Source organism: Schistocerca piceifrons, unplaced genomic scaffold (genome assembly GCF_021461385.2).
Source record: "Schistocerca piceifrons isolate TAMUIC-IGC-003096 unplaced genomic scaffold, iqSchPice1.1 HiC_scaffold_1040, whole genome shotgun sequence".
NCBI classification, from domain to species: Eukaryota; Metazoa; Arthropoda; class Insecta; order Orthoptera; family Acrididae; genus Schistocerca; species Schistocerca piceifrons.
Genome location: NW_025726842.1, coordinates 137,793 through 155,504, shown reverse-complemented (window position 1 = coordinate 155,504; position 17,712 = coordinate 137,793). Strand labels below are relative to the sequence as shown.

Here is a 17,712-nt window from a genome sequence, read left to right as displayed (position 1 = left end):
GATGAACTTGAACGGGCGCCATCGGACGTCCGCCCCCAACAAATGCAACGAAAGAAATGAGAAGAAAAAAAAAAAAAAATTGGTGAATGCTCGCTTAGCATGCGGACGGCCCGGGTTCGATTCCCGGCCGGTGCATCGTTCTGCTGTTCTCGCTATAATGCTGCCGCGCCGATTCCTCGCCTGAGCTGCGTCAGCCTCAGGAATGTATAGCAGGATTCGCTGTGAGAGGAACCATACACGCAGCACGCAATAGACCGTACTTGAACGGTCGCATGCTATTTCTGAACTCTGACGTCGGCCTGTCCCAACAGGCCGCTGTGTTCAGGTGCCGCAAGGGCGATGTACTGTAACCTCGGGCAGTGCTGCGTTCCGTTGAAAAAGCTGCGGCAGCAGTTTAATCTAGCAAGTAGGGAAAGCACGTGTAGCAACACAACAGATTCTTGAGAAAGCGCGAACTGTCTATCTCTAATATGAGAGACTTACCAAGTTTTCTGTAACGTTACTTGCAACGTGCCTCGGTAGCGCAGTAGGTAGCGCGTAAGTCTCATAATCTTAAGGTCGTGAGTTCGATCCTCACCCAGGGCATTTAATTTGCTGTACATCATGGCTGAATTAACGGCGTTGCTGTTGCTAGGGAACGAACTTAATTGTCGTTCGTTATCCATAAGGAGTCTACGCCTCAGCGTCAATACGTTTATTTCCAATTATGACAACGTACAACTTTGATCTTTCTCTTCCCTTGTTAGGAGTAAAATAATGAATAGTCAATTTCGGGCTGTGCGCCATGCCAGTCTGTAGGCGCAAATATGCTCGCAAACGGAGAACTGCACTGAGTCCAGATTCAGCACGAAATGCGAGAGGAGACGGAGAAAAGCTCACGCTTATCGAGCAAATCCGGTGTGGTCTAGTGGCTAGGATACCTGGCTTTCACCCAGGAGGCCCGGGTTCGGTTCCCGGTACCGGAACGGAAGTTTTTGCGCACACAACGCTCCATGTTTTGGCCTTCGAACTGTCGTTTGTCGCCCACCTTCCGAAGCTTCGACCGAACGTAATCGGGGAAAACAGGCACATGATGCAATTACTGTCGGCACCGGAATAAAGGGAGAAGAGGCACTGGTCCGTTGTTGGGCTGCTACCAGCGTCAGTGGGAAGTCGGTGAAGTCGCCAGTTGCGCCAGAAGCCAGAAATTACCGTAGTACGCCTACACACGCGTTCCAGTTATTTACATTGCTTGCAGCCGCTCCATCCACAACGAGCGTGAGCCCGGATAGCTCAGTCGGTAGAGCATTAGGCTTTTAACCTAAGGGTCCAGGGTTCAAGTCCCTGTCCGGGCGAAGATTTTAACGTTTCCGTAATGGCTCGTCTCGTAGCGATGGTAGCCCTGCCGTAATCAGTGCACGGAGTTCGTTTCCTGTCAACATTCTGCGCAGACCCAGGGAAACTTGGGTTACGAGCAGTCGTGGCCGAGTGGTTAAGGCGTCTGACTAGAAATCAGATTCCCTCTGGGAGCGTAGGTTCGAGTCCTACCGACTGCGTCGGATTTTTCTTTTTTTGTTTAAGAACAACGAGCAGAAAATTTCGCAGATTGCCTGTCGTTTTGGTACCTCTCCACACCTCGCCTCTCACAGCCGTTTATAGTGCCTGTCCTTTTGATAAGGGCGAATTCCAAGCGTCAGCTTTCGCGTCAGCCGAGCAAAGTCGGGACAAGTCGGGACATACTACAGGATGGTCTGCGTGGAGCTACGACGAAAAAAACCTTCATTTAACAGCACGCGGCTCACATACTCATACGAAAAAAACTAGCGCCACTTGCGGTGGCCGGGAATCGAACCCGGATCAACTGCTTGGAAGGCAACTATGCTCACCATTACACCACCACCGCACAGCCGCTGCTCGCAACGCCCCGCTGTGTCGCCTTCCTGCCCGCCAGCAGCGGCCCACGGTGATAGTAGCTGCAGGCGCTTTTCGAGGTAGGAGGGCGCATCCACACGCATTCGGGTAGCGCCTCCACGCACGCTGCGTCTTTGGGCAAGACTAGTCGCCGCGGCCGCAAGGTTACTCACACGATAGAGATGAGCATTCGTTTTAAGGCAGTGTAGTGGAGCACTCCGCGTGTGTAGCACTTTTTTCGGTTGTATCCGACGTCGCTGGGTGGCAATCCCACTTTCCCCTGCAGAAAAGTGCTCGGGCAGCTCGACGAGCATCGCTGGTTCAATGGCATGTGCCTCAGTAGTGCAGTAGGCAGCGCGTAAGTCTCATAATCTTAAGGCTTGCCGGCACGATAGCTCAGCGTGTTCGGTCTGAGAGTTATCTGCCCTCTGTAATAAAAGACCGAGTCAACGATGAACTTGAACGGGCGCCATCGGACGTCCGCCCCCAACAAATGCAACGAAAGAAATGAGAAGAAAAAAAAAAAAAAATTGGTGAATGCTCGCTTAGCATGCGGACGGCCCGGGTTCGATTCCCGGCCGGTGCATCGTTCTGCTGTTCTCGCTATAATGCTGCCGCGCCGATTCCTCGCCTGAGCTGCGTCAGCCTCAGGAATGTATAGCAGGATTCGCTGTGAGAGGAACCATACACGCAGCACGCAATAGACCGTACTTGAACGGTCGCATGCTATTTCTGAACTCTGACGTCGGCCTGTCCCAACAGGCCGCTGTGTTCAGGTGCCGCAAGGGCGATGTACTGTAACCTCGGGCAGTGCTGCGTTCCGTTGAAAAAGCTGCGGCAGCAGTTTAATCTAGCAAGTAGGGAAAGCACGTGTAGCAACACAACAGATTCTTGAGAAAGCGCGAACTGTCTATCTCTAATATGAGAGACTTACCAAGTTTTCTGTAACGTTACTTGCAACGTGCCTCGGTAGCGCAGTAGGTAGCGCGTAAGTCTCATAATCTTAAGGTCGTGAGTTCGATCCTCACCCGGGGCATTTAATTTGCTGTACATCATGGCTGAATTAACGGCGTTGCTGTTGCTAGGGAACGAACTTAATTGTCGTTCGTTATCCATAAGGAGTCTACGCCTCAGCGTCAATACGTTTATTTCCAATTATGACAACGTACAACTTTGATCTTTCTCTTCCCTTGTTAGGAGTAAAATAATGAATAGTCAATTTCGGGCTGTGCGCCATGCCAGTCTGTAGGCGCAAATATGCTCGCAAACGGAGAACTGCACTGAGTCCAGATTCAGCACGAAATACGAGAGGAGACGGAGAAAAGCTCACGCTTATCGAGCAAATCCGGTGTGGTCTAGTGGCTAGGATACCTGGCTTTCACCCAGGCGGCCCGGGTTCGGTTCCCGGTACCGGAACGGAAGTTTTTGCGCACACAACGCTCCATGTTTTGGCCTTCGAACTGTCGTTTGTCGCCCACCTTCCGAAGCTTCGACCGAACGTAATCGGGGAAAACAGGCACATGATGCAATTACTGTCGGCACCGGAATAAAGGGAGAAGAGGCACTGGTCCGTTGTTGGGCTGCTACCAGCGTCAGTGGGAAGTCGGTGAAGTCGCCAGTTGCGCCAGAAGCCAGAAATTACCGTAGTACGCCTACACACGCGTTCCAGTTATTTACATTGCTTGCAGCCGCTCCATCCACAACGAGCGTGAGCCCGGATAGCTCAGTCGGTAGAGCATTAGGCTTTTAACCTAAGGGTCCAGGGTTCAAGTCCCTGTCCGGGCGAAGATTTTAACGTTTCCGTAATGGCTCGTCTCGTAGCGATGGTAGCCCTGCCGTAATCAGTGCACGGAGTTCGTTTCCTGTCAACATTCTGCGCAGACCCAGGGAAACTTGGGTTACGAGCAGTCGTGGCCGAGTGGTTAAGGCGTCTGACTAGAAATCAGATTCCCTCTGGGAGCGTAGGTTCGAGTCCTACCGACTGCGTCGGATTTTTCTTTTTTTGTTTAAGAACAACGAGCAGAAAATTTCGCAGATTGCCTGTCGTTTTGGTACCTCTCCACACCTCGCCTCTCACAGGCGTTTATAGTGCCTGTCCTTTTGATAAGGGCGAATTCCAAGCGTCAGCTTTCGCGTCAGCCGAGCAAAGTCGGGACAAGTCGGGACATACTACAGGATGGTCTGCGTGGAGCTACGACGAAAAAAACCTTCATTTAACAGCACGCGGCTCACATACTCATACGAAAAAAACTAGCGCCACTTGCGGTGGCCGGGAATCGAACCCGGATCAACTGCTTGGAAGGCAACTATGCTCACCATTACACCACCACCGCACAGCCGCTGCACGCAACGCCCCGCTGTGTCGCCTTCCTGCTCGCCAGCAGCGGCCCACGGTGATAGTAGCTGCAGGCGCTTTTCGAGGTAGGAGGGCGCATCCACACGCATTCGGGTAGCGCCTCCACGCACGCTGCGTCTTTGGGCAAGACTAGTCGCCGCGGCCGCAAGGTTACTCACACGATAGAGATGAGCATTCGTTTTAAGGCAGTGTAGTGGAGCACTCCGCATGTGTAGCAGTTTTTTCGGTTGTATCCGACGTCGCTGGGTGGCAATCCCACTTTCCCCTGCAGAAAAGTGCTCGGGCAGCTCGACGAGCATCGCTGGTTCAATGGCATGTGCCTCAGTAGTGCAGTAGGCAGCGCGTAAGTCTCATAATCTTAAGGCTTGCCGGCACGATAGCTCAGCGTGTTCGGTCTGAGAGTTATCTGCCCTCTGTAATAAAAGACCGAGTCAACGATGAACTTGAACGGGCGCCATCGGACGTCCGCCCCCAACAAATGCAACGAAAGAAATGAGAAGAAAAAAAAAAAAAAATTGGTGAATGCTCGCTTAGCATGCGGACGGCCCGGGTTCGATTCCCGGCCGGTGCATCGTTCTGCTGTTCTCGCTATAATGCTGCCGCGCCGATTCCTCGCCTGAGCTGCGTCAGCCTCAGGAATGTATAGCAGGATTCGCTGTGAGAGGAACCATACACGCAGCACGCAATAGACCGTACTTGAACGGTCGCATGCTATTTCTGAACTCTGACGTCGGCCTGTCCCAACAGGCCGCTGTGTTCAGGTGCCGCAAGGGCGATGTACTGTAACCTCGGGCAGTGCTGCGTTCCGTTGAAAAAGCTGCGGCAGCAGTTTAATCTAGCAAGTAGGGAAAGCACGTGTAGCAACACAACAGATTCTTGAGAAAGCGCGAACTGTCTATCTCTAATATGAGAGACTTACCAAGTTTTCTGTAACGTTACTTGCAACGTGCCTCGGTAGCGCAGTAGGTAGCGCGTAAGTCTCATAATCTTAAGGTCGTGAGTTCGATCCTCACCCAGGGCATTTAATTTGCTGTACATCATGGCTGAATTAACGGCGTTGCTGTTGCTAGGGAACGAACTTAATTGTCGTTCGTTATCCATAAGGAGTCTACGCCTCAGCGTCAATACATTTATTTCCAATTATGACAACGTACAACTTTGATCTTTCTCTTCCCTTGTTAGGAGTAAAATAATGAATAGTCAATTTCGGGCTGTGCGCCATGCCAGTCTGTAGGCGCAAATATGCTCGCAAACGGAGAACTGCACTGAGTCCAGATTCAGCACGAAATACGAGAGGAGACGGAGAAAAGCTCACGCTTATCGAGCAAATCCGGTGTGGTCTAGTGGCTAGGATACCTGGCTTTCACCCAGGAGGCCCGGGTTCGGTTCCCGGTACCGGAACGGAAGTTTTTGCGCACACAACGCTCCATGTTTTGGCCTTCGAACTGTCGTTTGTCGCCCACCTTCCGAAGCTTCGACCGAACGTAATCGGGGAAAACAGGCACATGATGCAATTACTGTCGGCACCGGAATAAAGGGAGAAGAGGCACTGGTCCGTTGTTGGGCTGCTACCAGCGTCAGTGGGAAGTCGGTGAAGTCGCCAGTTGCGCCAGAAGCCAGAAATTACCGTAGTACGCCTACACACGCGTTCCAGTTATTTACATTGCTTGCAGCCGCTCCATCCACAACGAGCGTGAGCCCGGATAGCTCAGTCGGTAGAGCATTAGGCTTTTAACCTAAGGGTCCAGGGTTCAAGTCCCTGTCCGGGCGAAGATTTTAACGTTTCCGTAATGGCTCGTCTCGTAGCGATGGTAGCCCTGCCGTAATCAGTGCACGGAGTTCGTTTCCTGTCAACATTCTGCGCAGACCCAGGGAAACTTGGGTTACGAGCAGTCGTGGCCGAGTGGTTAAGGCGTCTGACTAGAAATCAGATTCCCTCTGGGAGCGTAGGTTCGAGTCCTACCGACTGCGTCGGATTTTTCTTTTTTTGTTTAAGAACAACGAGCAGAAAATTTCGCAGATTGCCTGTCGTTTTGGTACCTCTCCACACCTCGCCTCTCACAGCCGTTTATAGTGCCTGTCCTTTTGATAAGGGCGAATTCCAAGCGTCAGCTTTCGCGTCAGCCGAGCAAAGTCGGGACAAGTCGGGACATACTACAGGATGGTCTGCGTGGAGCTACGACGAAAAAAACCTTCATTTAACAGCACGCGGCTCACATACTCATACGAAAAAAACTAGCGCCACTTGCGGTGGCCGGGAATCGAACCCGGATCAACTGCTTGGAAGGCAACTATGCTCACCATTACACCACCACCGCACAGCCGCTGCTCGCAACGCCCCGCTGTGTCGCCTTCCTGCCCGCCAGCAGCGGCCCACGGTGATAGTAGCTGCAGGCGCTTTTCGAGGTAGGAGGGCGCATCCACACGCATTCGGGTAGCGCCTCCACGCACGCTGCGTCTTTGGGCAAGACTAGTCGCCGCGGCCGCAAGGTTACTCACACGATAGAGATGAGCATTCGTTTTAAGGCAGTGTAGTGGAGCACTCCGCGTGTGTAGCACTTTTTTCGGTTGTATCCGACGTCGCTGGGTGGCAATCCCACTTTCCCCTGCAGAAAAGTGCTCGGGCAGCTCGACGAGCATCGCTGGTTCAATGGCATGTGCCTCAGTAGTGCAGTAGGCAGCGCGTAAGTCTCATAATCTTAAGGCTTGCCGGCACGATAGCTCAGCGTGTTCGGTCTGAGAGTTATCTGCCCTCTGTAATAAAAGACCGAGTCAACGATGAACTTGAACGGGCGCCATCGGACGTCCGCCCCCAACAAATGCAACGAAAGAAATGAGAAGAAAAAAAAAAAAAAATTGGTGAATGCTCGCTTAGCATGCGGACGGCCCGGGTTCGATTCCCGGCCGGTGCATCGTTCTGCTGTTCTCGCTATAATGCTGCCGCGCCGATTCCTCGCCTGAGCTGCGTCAGCCTCAGGAATGTATAGCAGGATTCGCTGTGAGAGGAACCATACACGCAGCACGCAATAGACCGTACTTGAACGGTCGCATGCTATTTCTGAACTCTGACGTCGGCCTGTCCCAACAGGCCGCTGTGTTCAGGTGCCGCAAGGGCGATGTACTGTAACCTCGGGCAGTGCTGCGTTCCGTTGAAAAAGCTGCGGCAGCAGTTTAATCTAGCAAGTAGGGAAAGCACGTGTAGCAACACAACAGATTCTTGAGAAAGCGCGAACTGTCTATCTCTAATATGAGAGACTTACCAAGTTTTCTGTAACGTTACTTGCAACGTGCCTCGGTAGCGCAGTAGGTAGCGCGTAAGTCTCATAATCTTAAGGTCGTGAGTTCGATCCTCACCCGGGGCATTTAATTTGCTGTACATCATGGCTGAATTAACGGCGTTGCTGTTGCTAGGGAACGAACTTAATTGTCGTTCGTTATCCATAAGGAGTCTACGCCTCAGCGTCAATACGTTTATTTCCAATTATGACAACGTACAACTTTGATCTTTCTCTTCCCTTGTTAGGAGTAAAATAATGAATAGTCAATTTCGGGCTGTGCGCCATGCCAGTCTGTAGGCGCAAATATGCTCGCAAACGGAGAACTGCACTGAGTCCAGATTCAGCACGAAATACGAGAGGAGACGGAGAAAAGCTCACGCTTATCGAGCAAATCCGGTGTGGTCTAGTGGCTAGGATACCTGGCTTTCACCCAGGCGGCCCGGGTTCGGTTCCCGGTACCGGAACGGAAGTTTTTGCGCACACAACGCTCCATGTTTTGGCCTTCGAACTGTCGTTTGTCGCCCACCTTCCGAAGCTTCGACCGAACGTAATCGGGGAAAACAGGCACATGATGCAATTACTGTCGGCACCGGAATAAAGGGAGAAGAGGCACTGGTCCGTTGTTGGGCTGCTACCAGCGTCAGTGGGAAGTCGGTGAAGTCGCCAGTTGCGCCAGAAGCCAGAAATTACCGTAGTACGCCTACACACGCGTTCCAGTTATTTACATTGCTTGCAGCCGCTCCATCCACAACGAGCGTGAGCCCGGATAGCTCAGTCGGTAGAGCATTAGGCTTTTAACCTAAGGGTCCAGGGTTCAAGTCCCTGTCCGGGCGAAGATTTTAACGTTTCCGTAATGGCTCGTCTCGTAGCGATGGTAGCCCTGCCGTAATCAGTGCACGGAGTTCGTTTCCTGTCAACATTCTGCGCAGACCCAGGGAAACTTGGGTTACGAGCAGTCGTGGCCGAGTGGTTAAGGCGTCTGACTAGAAATCAGATTCCCTCTGGGAGCGTAGGTTCGAGTCCTACCGACTGCGTCGGATTTTTCTTTTTTTGTTTAAGAACAACGAGCAGAAAATTTCGCAGATTGCCTGTCGTTTTGGTACCTCTCCACACCTCGCCTCTCACAGCCGTTTATAGTGCCTGTCCTTTTGATAAGGGCGAATTCCAAGCGTCAGCTTTCGCGTCAGCCGAGCAAAGTCGGGACAAGTCGGGACATACTACAGGATGGTCTGCGTGGAGCTACGACGAAAAAAACCTTCATTTAACAGCACGCGGCTCACATACTCATACGAAAAAAACTAGCGCCACTTGCGGTGGCCGGGAATCGAACCCGGATCAACTGCTTGGAAGGCAACTATGCTCACCATTACACCACCACCGCACAGCCGCTGCTCGCAACGCCCCGCTGTGTCGCCTTCCTGCCCGCCAGCAGCGGCCCACGGTGATAGTAGCTGCAGGCGCTTTTCGAGGTAGGAGGGCGCATCCACACGCATTCGGGTAGCGCCTCCACGCACGCTGCGTCTTTGGGCAAGACTAGTCGCCGCGGCCGCAAGGTTACTCACACGATAGAGATGAGCATTCGTTTTAAGGCAGTGTAGTGGAGCACTCCGCGTGTGTAGCACTTTTTTCGGTTGTATCCGACGTCGCTGGGTGGCAATCCCACTTTCCCCTGCAGAAAAGTGCTCGGGCAGCTCGACGAGCATCGCTGGTTCAATGGCATGTGCCTCAGTAGTGCAGTAGGCAGCGCGTAAGTCTCATAATCTTAAGGCTTGCCGGCACGATAGCTCAGCGTGTTCGGTCTGAGAGTTATCTGCCCTCTGTAATAAAAGACCGAGTCAACGATGAACTTGAACGGGCGCCATCGGACGTCCGCCCCCAACAAATGCAACGAAAGAAATGAGAAGAAAAAAAAAAAAAAATTGGTGAATGCTCGCTTAGCATGCGGACGGCCCGGGTTCGATTCCCGGCCGGTGCATCGTTCTGCTGTTCTCGCTATAATGCTGCCGCGCCGATTCCTCGCCTGAGCTGCGTCAGCCTCAGGAATGTATAGCAGGATTCGCTGTGAGAGGAACCATACACGCAGCACGCAATAGACCGTACTTGAACGGTCGCATGCTATTTCTGAACTCTGACGTCGGCCTGTCCCAACAGGCCGCTGTGTTCAGGTGCCGCAAGGGCGATGTACTGTAACCTCGGGCAGTGCTGCGTTCCGTTGAAAAAGCTGCGGCAGCAGTTTAATCTAGCAAGTAGGGAAAGCACGTGTAGCAACACAACAGATTCTTGAGAAAGCGCGAACTGTCTATCTCTAATATGAGAGACTTACCAAGTTTTCTGTAACGTTACTTGCAACGTGCCTCGGTAGCGCAGTAGGTAGCGCGTAAGTCTCATAATCTTAAGGTCGTGAGTTCGATCCTCACCCGGGGCATTTAATTTGCTGTACATCATGGCTGAATTAACGGCGTTGCTGTTGCTAGGGAACGAACTTAATTGTCGTTCGTTATCCATAAGGAGTCTACGCCTCAGCGTCAATACGTTTATTTCCAATTATGACAACGTACAACTTTGATCTTTCTCTTCCCTTGTTAGGAGTAAAATAATGAATAGTCAATTTCGGGCTGTGCGCCATGCCAGTCTGTAGGCGCAAATATGCTCGCAAACGGAGAACTGCACTGAGTCCAGATTCAGCACGAAATACGAGAGGAGACGGAGAAAAGCTCACGCTTATCGAGCAAATCCGGTGTGGTCTAGTGGCTAGGATACCTGGCTTTCACCCAGGCGGCCCGGGTTCGGTTCCCGGTACCGGAACGGAAGTTTTTGCGCACACAACGCTCCATGTTTTGGCCTTCGAACTGTCGTTTGTCGCCCACCTTCCGAAGCTTCGACCGAACGTAATCGGGGAAAACAGGCACATGATGCAATTACTGTCGGCACCGGAATAAAGGGAGAAGAGGCACTGGTCCGTTGTTGGGCTGCTACCAGCGTCAGTGGGAAGTCGGTGAAGTCGCCAGTTGCGCCAGAAGCCAGAAATTACCGTAGTACGCCTACACACGCGTTCCAGTTATTTACATTGCTTGCAGCCGCTCCATCCACAACGAGCGTGAGCCCGGATAGCTCAGTCGGTAGAGCATTAGGCTTTTAACCTAAGGGTCCAGGGTTCAAGTCCCTGTCCGGGCGAAGATTTTAACGTTTCCGTAATGGCTCGTCTCGTAGCGATGGTAGCCCTGCCGTAATCAGTGCACGGAGTTCGTTTCCTGTCAACATTCTGCGCAGACCCAGGGAAACTTGGGTTACGAGCAGTCGTGGCCGAGTGGTTAAGGCGTCTGACTAGAAATCAGATTCCCTCTGGGAGCGTAGGTTCGAGTCCTACCGACTGCGTCGGATTTTTCTTTTTTTGTTTAAGAACAACGAGCAGAAAATTTCGCAGATTGCCTGTCGTTTTGGTACCTCTCCACACCTCGCCTCTCACAGGCGTTTATAGTGCCTGTCCTTTTGATAAGGGCGAATTCCAAGCGTCAGCTTTCGCGTCAGCCGAGCAAAGTCGGGACAAGTCGGGACATACTACAGGATGGTCTGCGTGGAGCTACGACGAAAAAAACCTTCATTTAACAGCACGCGGCTCACATACTCATACGAAAAAAACTAGCGCCACTTGCGGTGGCCGGGAATCGAACCCGGATCAACTGCTTGGAAGGCAACTATGCTCACCATTACACCACCACCGCACAGCCGCTGCACGCAACGCCCCGCTGTGTCGCCTTCCTGCTCGCCAGCAGCGGCCCACGGTGATAGTAGCTGCAGGCGCTTTTCGAGGTAGGAGGGCGCATCCACACGCATTCGGGTAGCGCCTCCACGCACGCTGCGTCTTTGGGCAAGACTAGTCGCCGCGGCCGCAAGGTTACTCACACGATAGAGATGAGCATTCGTTTTAAGGCAGTGTAGTGGAGCACTCCGCATGTGTAGCAGTTTTTTCGGTTGTATCCGACGTCGCTGGGTGGCAATCCCACTTTCCCCTGCAGAAAAGTGCTCGGGCAGCTCGACGAGCATCGCTGGTTCAATGGCATGTGCCTCAGTAGTGCAGTAGGCAGCGCGTAAGTCTCATAATCTTAAGGCTTGCCGGCACGATAGCTCAGCGTGTTCGGTCTGAGAGTTATCTGCCCTCTGTAATAAAAGACCGAGTCAACGATGAACTTGAACGGGCGCCATCGGACGTCCGCCCCCAACAAATGCAACGAAAGAAATGAGAAGAAAAAAAAAAAAAAATTGGTGAATGCTCGCTTAGCATGCGGACGGCCCGGGTTCGATTCCCGGCCGGTGCATCGTTCTGCTGTTCTCGCTATAATGCTGCCGCGCCGATTCCTCGCCTGAGCTGCGTCAGCCTCAGGAATGTATAGCAGGATTCGCTGTGAGAGGAACCATACACGCAGCACGCAATAGACCGTACTTGAACGGTCGCATGCTATTTCTGAACTCTGACGTCGGCCTGTCCCAACAGGCCGCTGTGTTCAGGTGCCGCAAGGGCGATGTACTGTAACCTCGGGCAGTGCTGCGTTCCGTTGAAAAAGCTGCGGCAGCAGTTTAATCTAGCAAGTAGGGAAAGCACGTGTAGCAACACAACAGATTCTTGAGAAAGCGCGAACTGTCTATCTCTAATATGAGAGACTTACCAAGTTTTCTGTAACGTTACTTGCAACGTGCCTCGGTAGCGCAGTAGGTAGCGCGTAAGTCTCATAATCTTAAGGTCGTGAGTTCGATCCTCACCCAGGGCATTTAATTTGCTGTACATCATGGCTGAATTAACGGCGTTGCTGTTGCTAGGGAACGAACTTAATTGTCGTTCGTTATCCATAAGGAGTCTACGCCTCAGCGTCAATACATTTATTTCCAATTATGACAACGTACAACTTTGATCTTTCTCTTCCCTTGTTAGGAGTAAAATAATGAATAGTCAATTTCGGGCTGTGCGCCATGCCAGTCTGTAGGCGCAAATATGCTCGCAAACGGAGAACTGCACTGAGTCCAGATTCAGCACGAAATACGAGAGGAGACGGAGAAAAGCTCACGCTTATCGAGCAAATCCGGTGTGGTCTAGTGGCTAGGATACCTGGCTTTCACCCAGGAGGCCCGGGTTCGGTTCCCGGTACCGGAACGGAAGTTTTTGCGCACACAACGCTCCATGTTTTGGCCTTCGAACTGTCGTTTGTCGCCCACCTTCCGAAGCTTCGACCGAACGTAATCGGGGAAAACAGGCACATGATGCAATTACTGTCGGCACCGGAATAAAGGGAGAAGAGGCACTGGTCCGTTGTTGGGCTGCTACCAGCGTCAGTGGGAAGTCGGTGAAGTCGCCAGTTGCGCCAGAAGCCAGAAATTACCGTAGTACGCCTACACACGCGTTCCAGTTATTTACATTGCTTGCAGCCGCTCCATCCACAACGAGCGTGAGCCCGGATAGCTCAGTCGGTAGAGCATTAGGCTTTTAACCTAAGGGTCCAGGGTTCAAGTCCCTGTCCGGGCGAAGATTTTAACGTTTCCGTAATGGCTCGTCTCGTAGCGATGGTAGCCCTGCCGTAATCAGTGCACGGAGTTCGTTTCCTGTCAACATTCTGCGCAGACCCAGGGAAACTTGGGTTACGAGCAGTCGTGGCCGAGTGGTTAAGGCGTCTGACTAGAAATCAGATTCCCTCTGGGAGCGTAGGTTCGAGTCCTACCGACTGCGTCGGATTTTTCTTTTTTTGTTTAAGAACAACGAGCAGAAAATTTCGCAGATTGCCTGTCGTTTTGGTACCTCTCCACACCTCGCCTCTCACAGCCGTTTATAGTGCCTGTCCTTTTGATAAGGGCGAATTCCAAGCGTCAGCTTTCGCGTCAGCCGAGCAAAGTCGGGACATACTACAGGATGGTCTGCGTGGAGCTACGACGAAAAAAACCTTCATTTAACAGCACGCGGCTCACATACTCATACGAAAAAAACTAGCGCCACTTGCGGTGGCCGGGAATCGAACCCGGATCAACTGCTTGGAAGGCAACTATGCTCACCATTACACCACCACCGCACAGCCGCTGCTCGCAACGCCCCGCTGTGTCGCCTTCCTGCCCGCCAGCAGCGGCCCACGGTGATAGTAGCTGCAGGCGCTTTTCGAGGTAGGAGGGCGCATCCACACGCATTCGGGTAGCGCCTCCACGCACGCTGCGTCTTTGGGCAAGACTAGTCGCCGCGGCCGCAAGGTTACTCACACGATAGAGATGAGCATTCGTTTTAAGGCAGTGTAGTGGAGCACTCCGCGTGTGTAGCACTTTTTTCGGTTGTATCCGACGTCGCTGGGTGGCAATCCCACTTTCCCCTGCAGAAAAGTGCTCGGGCAGCTCGACGAGCATCGCTGGTTCAATGGCATGTGCCTCAGTAGTGCAGTAGGCAGCGCGTAAGTCTCATAATCTTAAGGCTTGCCGGCACGATAGCTCAGCGTGTTCGGTCTGAGAGTTATCTGCCCTCTGTAATAAAAGACCGAGTCAACGATGAACTTGAACGGGCGCCATCGGACGTCCGCCCCCAACAAATGCAACGAAAGAAATGAGAAGAAAAAAAAAAAAAAATTGGTGAATGCTCGCTTAGCATGCGGACGGCCCGGGTTCGATTCCCGGCCGGTGCATCGTTCTGCTGTTCTCGCTATAATGCTGCCGCGCCGATTCCTCGCCTGAGCTGCGTCAGCCTCAGGAATGTATAGCAGGATTCGCTGTGAGAGGAACCATACACGCAGCACGCAATAGACCGTACTTGAACGGTCGCATGCTATTTCTGAACTCTGACGTCGGCCTGTCCCAACAGGCCGCTGTGTTCAGGTGCCGCAAGGGCGATGTACTGTAACCTCGGGCAGTGCTGCGTTCCGTTGAAAAAGCTGCGGCAGCAGTTTAATCTAGCAAGTAGGGAAAGCACGTGTAGCAACACAACAGATTCTTGAGAAAGCGCGAACTGTCTATCTCTAATATGAGAGACTTACCAAGTTTTCTGTAACGTTACTTGCAACGTGCCTCGGTAGCGCAGTAGGTAGCGCGTAAGTCTCATAATCTTAAGGTCGTGAGTTCGATCCTCACCCGGGGCATTTAATTTGCTGTACATCATGGCTGAATTAACGGCGTTGCTGTTGCTAGGGAACGAACTTAATTGTCGTTCGTTATCCATAAGGAGTCTACGCCTCAGCGTCAATACGTTTATTTCCAATTATGACAACGTACAACTTTGATCTTTCTCTTCCCTTGTTAGGAGTAAAATAATGAATAGTCAATTTCGGGCTGTGCGCCATGCCAGTCTGTAGGCGCAAATATGCTCGCAAACGGAGAACTGCACTGAGTCCAGATTCAGCACGAAATACGAGAGGAGACGGAGAAAAGCTCACGCTTATCGAGCAAATCCGGTGTGGTCTAGTGGCTAGGATACCTGGCTTTCACCCAGGCGGCCCGGGTTCGGTTCCCGGTACCGGAACGGAAGTTTTTGCGCACACAACGCTCCATGTTTTGGCCTTCGAACTGTCGTTTGTCGCCCACCTTCCGAAGCTTCGACCGAACGTAATCGGGGAAAACAGGCACATGATGCAATTACTGTCGGCACCGGAATAAAGGGAGAAGAGGCACTGGTCCGTTGTTGGGCTGCTACCAGCGTCAGTGGGAAGTCGGTGAAGTCGCCAGTTGCGCCAGAAGCCAGAAATTACCGTAGTACGCCTACACACGCGTTCCAGTTATTTACATTGCTTGCAGCCGCTCCATCCACAACGAGCGTGAGCCCGGATAGCTCAGTCGGTAGAGCATTAGGCTTTTAACCTAAGGGTCCAGGGTTCAAGTCCCTGTCCGGGCGAAGATTTTAACGTTTCCGTAATGGCTCGTCTCGTAGCGATGGTAGCCCTGCCGTAATCAGTGCACGGAGTTCGTTTCCTGTCAACATTCTGCGCAGACCCAGGGAAACTTGGGTTACGAGCAGTCGTGGCCGAGTGGTTAAGGCGTCTGACTAGAAATCAGATTCCCTCTGGGAGCGTAGGTTCGAGTCCTACCGACTGCGTCGGATTTTTCTTTTTTTGTTTAAGAACAACGAGCAGAAAATTTCGCAGATTGCCTGTCGTTTTGGTACCTCTCCACACCTCGCCTCTCACAGGCGTTTATAGTGCCTGTCCTTTTGATAAGGGCGAATTCCAAGCGTCAGCTTTCGCGTCAGCCGAGCAAAGTCGGGACAAGTCGGGACATACTACAGGATGGTCTGCGTGGAGCTACGACGAAAAAAACCTTCATTTAACAGCACGCGGCTCACATACTCATACGAAAAAAACTAGCGCCACTTGCGGTGGCCGGGAATCGAACCCGGATCAACTGCTTGGAAGGCAACTATGCTCACCATTACACCACCACCGCACAGCCGCTGCACGCAACGCCCCGCTGTGTCGCCTTCCTGCTCGCCAGCAGCGGCCCACGGTGATAGTAGCTGCAGGCGCTTTTCGAGGTAGGAGGGCGCATCCACACGCATTCGGGTAGCGCCTCCACGCACGCTGCGTCTTTGGGCAAGACTAGTCGCCGCGGCCGCAAGGTTACTCACACGATAGAGATGAGCATTCGTTTTAAGGCAGTGTAGTGGAGCACTCCGCATGTGTAGCAGTTTTTTCGGTTGTATCCGACGTCGCTGGGTGGCAATCCCACTTTCCCCTGCAGAAAAGTGCTCGGGCAGCTCGACGAGCATCGCTGGTTCAATGGCATGTGCCTCAGTAGTGCAGTAGGCAGCGCGTAAGTCTCATAATCTTAAGGCTTGCCGGCACGATAGCTCAGCGTGTTCGGTCTGAGAGTTATCTGCCCTCTGTAATAAAAGACCGAGTCAACGATGAACTTGAACGGGCGCCATCGGACGTCCGCCCCCAACAAATGCAACGAAAGAAATGAGAAGAAAAAAAAAAAAAAATTGGTGAATGCTCGCTTAGCATGCGGACGGCCCGGGTTCGATTCCCGGCCGGTGCATCGTTCTGCTGTTCTCGCTATAATGCTGCCGCGCCGATTCCTCGCCTGAGCTGCGTCAGCCTCAGGAATGTATAGCAGGATTCGCTGTGAGAGGAACCATACACGCAGCACGCAATAGACCGTACTTGAACGGTCGCATGCTATTTCTGAACTCTGACGTCGGCCTGTCCCAACAGGCCGCTGTGTTCAGGTGCCGCAAGGGCGATGTACTGTAACCTCGGGCAGTGCTGCGTTCCGTTGAAAAAGCTGCGGCAGCAGTTTAATCTAGCAAGTAGGGAAAGCACGTGTAGCAACACAACAGATTCTTGAGAAAGCGCGAACTGTCTATCTCTAATATGAGAGACTTACCAAGTTTTCTGTAACGTTACTTGCAACGTGCCTCGGTAGCGCAGTAGGTAGCGCGTAAGTCTCATAATCTTAAGGTCGTGAGTTCGATCCTCACCCAGGGCATTTAATTTGCTGTACATCATGGCTGAATTAACGGCGTTGCTGTTGCTAGGGAACGAACTTAATTGTCGTTCGTTATCCATAAGGAGTCTACGCCTCAGCGTCAATACATTTATTTCCAATTATGACAACGTACAACTTTGATCTTTCTCTTCCCTTGTTAGGAGTAAAATAATGAATAGTCAATTTCGGGCTGTGCGCCATGCCAGTCTGTAGGCGCAAATATGCTCGCAAACGGAGAACTGCACTGAGTCCAGATTCAGCACGAAATACGAGAGGAGACGGAGAAAAGCTCACGCTTATCGAGCAAATCCGGTGTGGTCTAGTGGCTAGGATACCTGGCTTTCACCCAGGAGGCCCGGGTTCGGTTCCCGGTACCGGAACGGAAGTTTTTGCGCACACAACGCTCCATGTTTTGGCCTTCGAACTGTCGTTTGTCGCCCACCTTCCGAAGCTTCGACCGAACGTAATCGGGGAAAACAGGCACATGATGCAATTACTGTCGGCACCGGAATAAAGGGAGAAGAGGCACTGGTCCGTTGTTGGGCTGCTACCAGCGTCAGTGGGAAGTCGGTGAAGTCGCCAGTTGCGCCAGAAGCCAGAAATTACCGTAGTACGCCTACACACGCGTTCCAGTTATTTACATTGCTTGCAGCCGCTCCATCCACAACGAGCGTGAGCCCGGATAGCTCAGTCGGTAGAGCATTAGGCTTTTAACCTAAGGGTCCAGGGTTCAAGTCCCTGTCCGGGCGA

General features: G+C 52.3%; 38 non-coding genes across 38 annotated transcripts; 31 read left to right on the top strand and 7 right to left on the bottom strand.

The window, feature by feature from the left end:
- The first annotated feature begins 512 nt into the window (after nucleotides 1-512).
- Nucleotides 513-585, top strand: Trnam-cau. The gene has a single exon. It is a non-coding gene; the product is annotated as a tRNA-Met (tRNA).
- Nucleotides 586-893: 308 nt separating this feature from the next.
- Nucleotides 894-965, top strand: Trnae-uuc. Its single transcript has one exon. It is a non-coding gene; the product is annotated as a tRNA-Glu (tRNA).
- A 296-nt stretch (nucleotides 966-1,261) lies between these two features.
- Trnak-uuu lies at nucleotides 1,262-1,334 on the top strand. Its single transcript has one exon. It is a non-coding gene; the product is annotated as a tRNA-Lys (tRNA).
- Nucleotides 1,335-1,453: 119 nt separating this feature from the next.
- Nucleotides 1,454-1,535, top strand: Trnas-aga. The gene has a single exon. It is a non-coding gene; the product is annotated as a tRNA-Ser (tRNA).
- Nucleotides 1,536-1,810: 275 nt separating this feature from the next.
- Trnag-ucc lies at nucleotides 1,811-1,882 on the bottom strand. The gene has a single exon. It is a non-coding gene; the product is annotated as a tRNA-Gly (tRNA).
- A 971-nt stretch (nucleotides 1,883-2,853) lies between these two features.
- On the top strand, nucleotides 2,854-2,926 carry Trnam-cau. Its single transcript has one exon. It is a non-coding gene; the product is annotated as a tRNA-Met (tRNA).
- A 308-nt stretch (nucleotides 2,927-3,234) lies between these two features.
- Trnae-uuc lies at nucleotides 3,235-3,306 on the top strand. Its single transcript has one exon. It is a non-coding gene; the product is annotated as a tRNA-Glu (tRNA).
- Nucleotides 3,307-3,602: 296 nt separating this feature from the next.
- On the top strand, nucleotides 3,603-3,675 carry Trnak-uuu. The gene has a single exon. It is a non-coding gene; the product is annotated as a tRNA-Lys (tRNA).
- A 119-nt stretch (nucleotides 3,676-3,794) lies between these two features.
- Nucleotides 3,795-3,876, top strand: Trnas-aga. Its single transcript has one exon. It is a non-coding gene; the product is annotated as a tRNA-Ser (tRNA).
- Nucleotides 3,877-4,151: 275 nt separating this feature from the next.
- On the bottom strand, nucleotides 4,152-4,223 carry Trnag-ucc. Its single transcript has one exon. It is a non-coding gene; the product is annotated as a tRNA-Gly (tRNA).
- A 971-nt stretch (nucleotides 4,224-5,194) lies between these two features.
- Nucleotides 5,195-5,267, top strand: Trnam-cau. Its single transcript has one exon. It is a non-coding gene; the product is annotated as a tRNA-Met (tRNA).
- Nucleotides 5,268-5,575: 308 nt separating this feature from the next.
- Trnae-uuc lies at nucleotides 5,576-5,647 on the top strand. The gene has a single exon. It is a non-coding gene; the product is annotated as a tRNA-Glu (tRNA).
- A 296-nt stretch (nucleotides 5,648-5,943) lies between these two features.
- On the top strand, nucleotides 5,944-6,016 carry Trnak-uuu. The gene has a single exon. It is a non-coding gene; the product is annotated as a tRNA-Lys (tRNA).
- A 119-nt stretch (nucleotides 6,017-6,135) lies between these two features.
- Nucleotides 6,136-6,217, top strand: Trnas-aga. The gene has a single exon. It is a non-coding gene; the product is annotated as a tRNA-Ser (tRNA).
- Nucleotides 6,218-6,492: 275 nt separating this feature from the next.
- Trnag-ucc lies at nucleotides 6,493-6,564 on the bottom strand. Its single transcript has one exon. It is a non-coding gene; the product is annotated as a tRNA-Gly (tRNA).
- Nucleotides 6,565-7,535: 971 nt separating this feature from the next.
- Nucleotides 7,536-7,608, top strand: Trnam-cau. The gene has a single exon. It is a non-coding gene; the product is annotated as a tRNA-Met (tRNA).
- Nucleotides 7,609-7,916: 308 nt separating this feature from the next.
- Nucleotides 7,917-7,988, top strand: Trnae-uuc. The gene has a single exon. It is a non-coding gene; the product is annotated as a tRNA-Glu (tRNA).
- Nucleotides 7,989-8,284: 296 nt separating this feature from the next.
- On the top strand, nucleotides 8,285-8,357 carry Trnak-uuu. Its single transcript has one exon. It is a non-coding gene; the product is annotated as a tRNA-Lys (tRNA).
- A 119-nt stretch (nucleotides 8,358-8,476) lies between these two features.
- On the top strand, nucleotides 8,477-8,558 carry Trnas-aga. Its single transcript has one exon. It is a non-coding gene; the product is annotated as a tRNA-Ser (tRNA).
- A 275-nt stretch (nucleotides 8,559-8,833) lies between these two features.
- On the bottom strand, nucleotides 8,834-8,905 carry Trnag-ucc. Its single transcript has one exon. It is a non-coding gene; the product is annotated as a tRNA-Gly (tRNA).
- A 971-nt stretch (nucleotides 8,906-9,876) lies between these two features.
- Nucleotides 9,877-9,949, top strand: Trnam-cau. The gene has a single exon. It is a non-coding gene; the product is annotated as a tRNA-Met (tRNA).
- Nucleotides 9,950-10,257: 308 nt separating this feature from the next.
- On the top strand, nucleotides 10,258-10,329 carry Trnae-uuc. Its single transcript has one exon. It is a non-coding gene; the product is annotated as a tRNA-Glu (tRNA).
- Nucleotides 10,330-10,625: 296 nt separating this feature from the next.
- Trnak-uuu lies at nucleotides 10,626-10,698 on the top strand. The gene has a single exon. It is a non-coding gene; the product is annotated as a tRNA-Lys (tRNA).
- A 119-nt stretch (nucleotides 10,699-10,817) lies between these two features.
- Nucleotides 10,818-10,899, top strand: Trnas-aga. Its single transcript has one exon. It is a non-coding gene; the product is annotated as a tRNA-Ser (tRNA).
- Nucleotides 10,900-11,174: 275 nt separating this feature from the next.
- On the bottom strand, nucleotides 11,175-11,246 carry Trnag-ucc. Its single transcript has one exon. It is a non-coding gene; the product is annotated as a tRNA-Gly (tRNA).
- A 971-nt stretch (nucleotides 11,247-12,217) lies between these two features.
- On the top strand, nucleotides 12,218-12,290 carry Trnam-cau. The gene has a single exon. It is a non-coding gene; the product is annotated as a tRNA-Met (tRNA).
- A 308-nt stretch (nucleotides 12,291-12,598) lies between these two features.
- Trnae-uuc lies at nucleotides 12,599-12,670 on the top strand. Its single transcript has one exon. It is a non-coding gene; the product is annotated as a tRNA-Glu (tRNA).
- Nucleotides 12,671-12,966: 296 nt separating this feature from the next.
- On the top strand, nucleotides 12,967-13,039 carry Trnak-uuu. Its single transcript has one exon. It is a non-coding gene; the product is annotated as a tRNA-Lys (tRNA).
- A 119-nt stretch (nucleotides 13,040-13,158) lies between these two features.
- Nucleotides 13,159-13,240, top strand: Trnas-aga. The gene has a single exon. It is a non-coding gene; the product is annotated as a tRNA-Ser (tRNA).
- A 265-nt stretch (nucleotides 13,241-13,505) lies between these two features.
- On the bottom strand, nucleotides 13,506-13,577 carry Trnag-ucc. The gene has a single exon. It is a non-coding gene; the product is annotated as a tRNA-Gly (tRNA).
- Nucleotides 13,578-14,548: 971 nt separating this feature from the next.
- Nucleotides 14,549-14,621, top strand: Trnam-cau. Its single transcript has one exon. It is a non-coding gene; the product is annotated as a tRNA-Met (tRNA).
- A 308-nt stretch (nucleotides 14,622-14,929) lies between these two features.
- Nucleotides 14,930-15,001, top strand: Trnae-uuc. The gene has a single exon. It is a non-coding gene; the product is annotated as a tRNA-Glu (tRNA).
- Nucleotides 15,002-15,297: 296 nt separating this feature from the next.
- Trnak-uuu lies at nucleotides 15,298-15,370 on the top strand. The gene has a single exon. It is a non-coding gene; the product is annotated as a tRNA-Lys (tRNA).
- A 119-nt stretch (nucleotides 15,371-15,489) lies between these two features.
- Nucleotides 15,490-15,571, top strand: Trnas-aga. The gene has a single exon. It is a non-coding gene; the product is annotated as a tRNA-Ser (tRNA).
- A 275-nt stretch (nucleotides 15,572-15,846) lies between these two features.
- On the bottom strand, nucleotides 15,847-15,918 carry Trnag-ucc. The gene has a single exon. It is a non-coding gene; the product is annotated as a tRNA-Gly (tRNA).
- Nucleotides 15,919-16,889: 971 nt separating this feature from the next.
- On the top strand, nucleotides 16,890-16,962 carry Trnam-cau. The gene has a single exon. It is a non-coding gene; the product is annotated as a tRNA-Met (tRNA).
- Nucleotides 16,963-17,270: 308 nt separating this feature from the next.
- Trnae-uuc lies at nucleotides 17,271-17,342 on the top strand. Its single transcript has one exon. It is a non-coding gene; the product is annotated as a tRNA-Glu (tRNA).
- A 296-nt stretch (nucleotides 17,343-17,638) lies between these two features.
- Trnak-uuu lies at nucleotides 17,639-17,711 on the top strand. The gene has a single exon. It is a non-coding gene; the product is annotated as a tRNA-Lys (tRNA).
- Nucleotide 17,712: the final 1 nt, after the last annotated feature.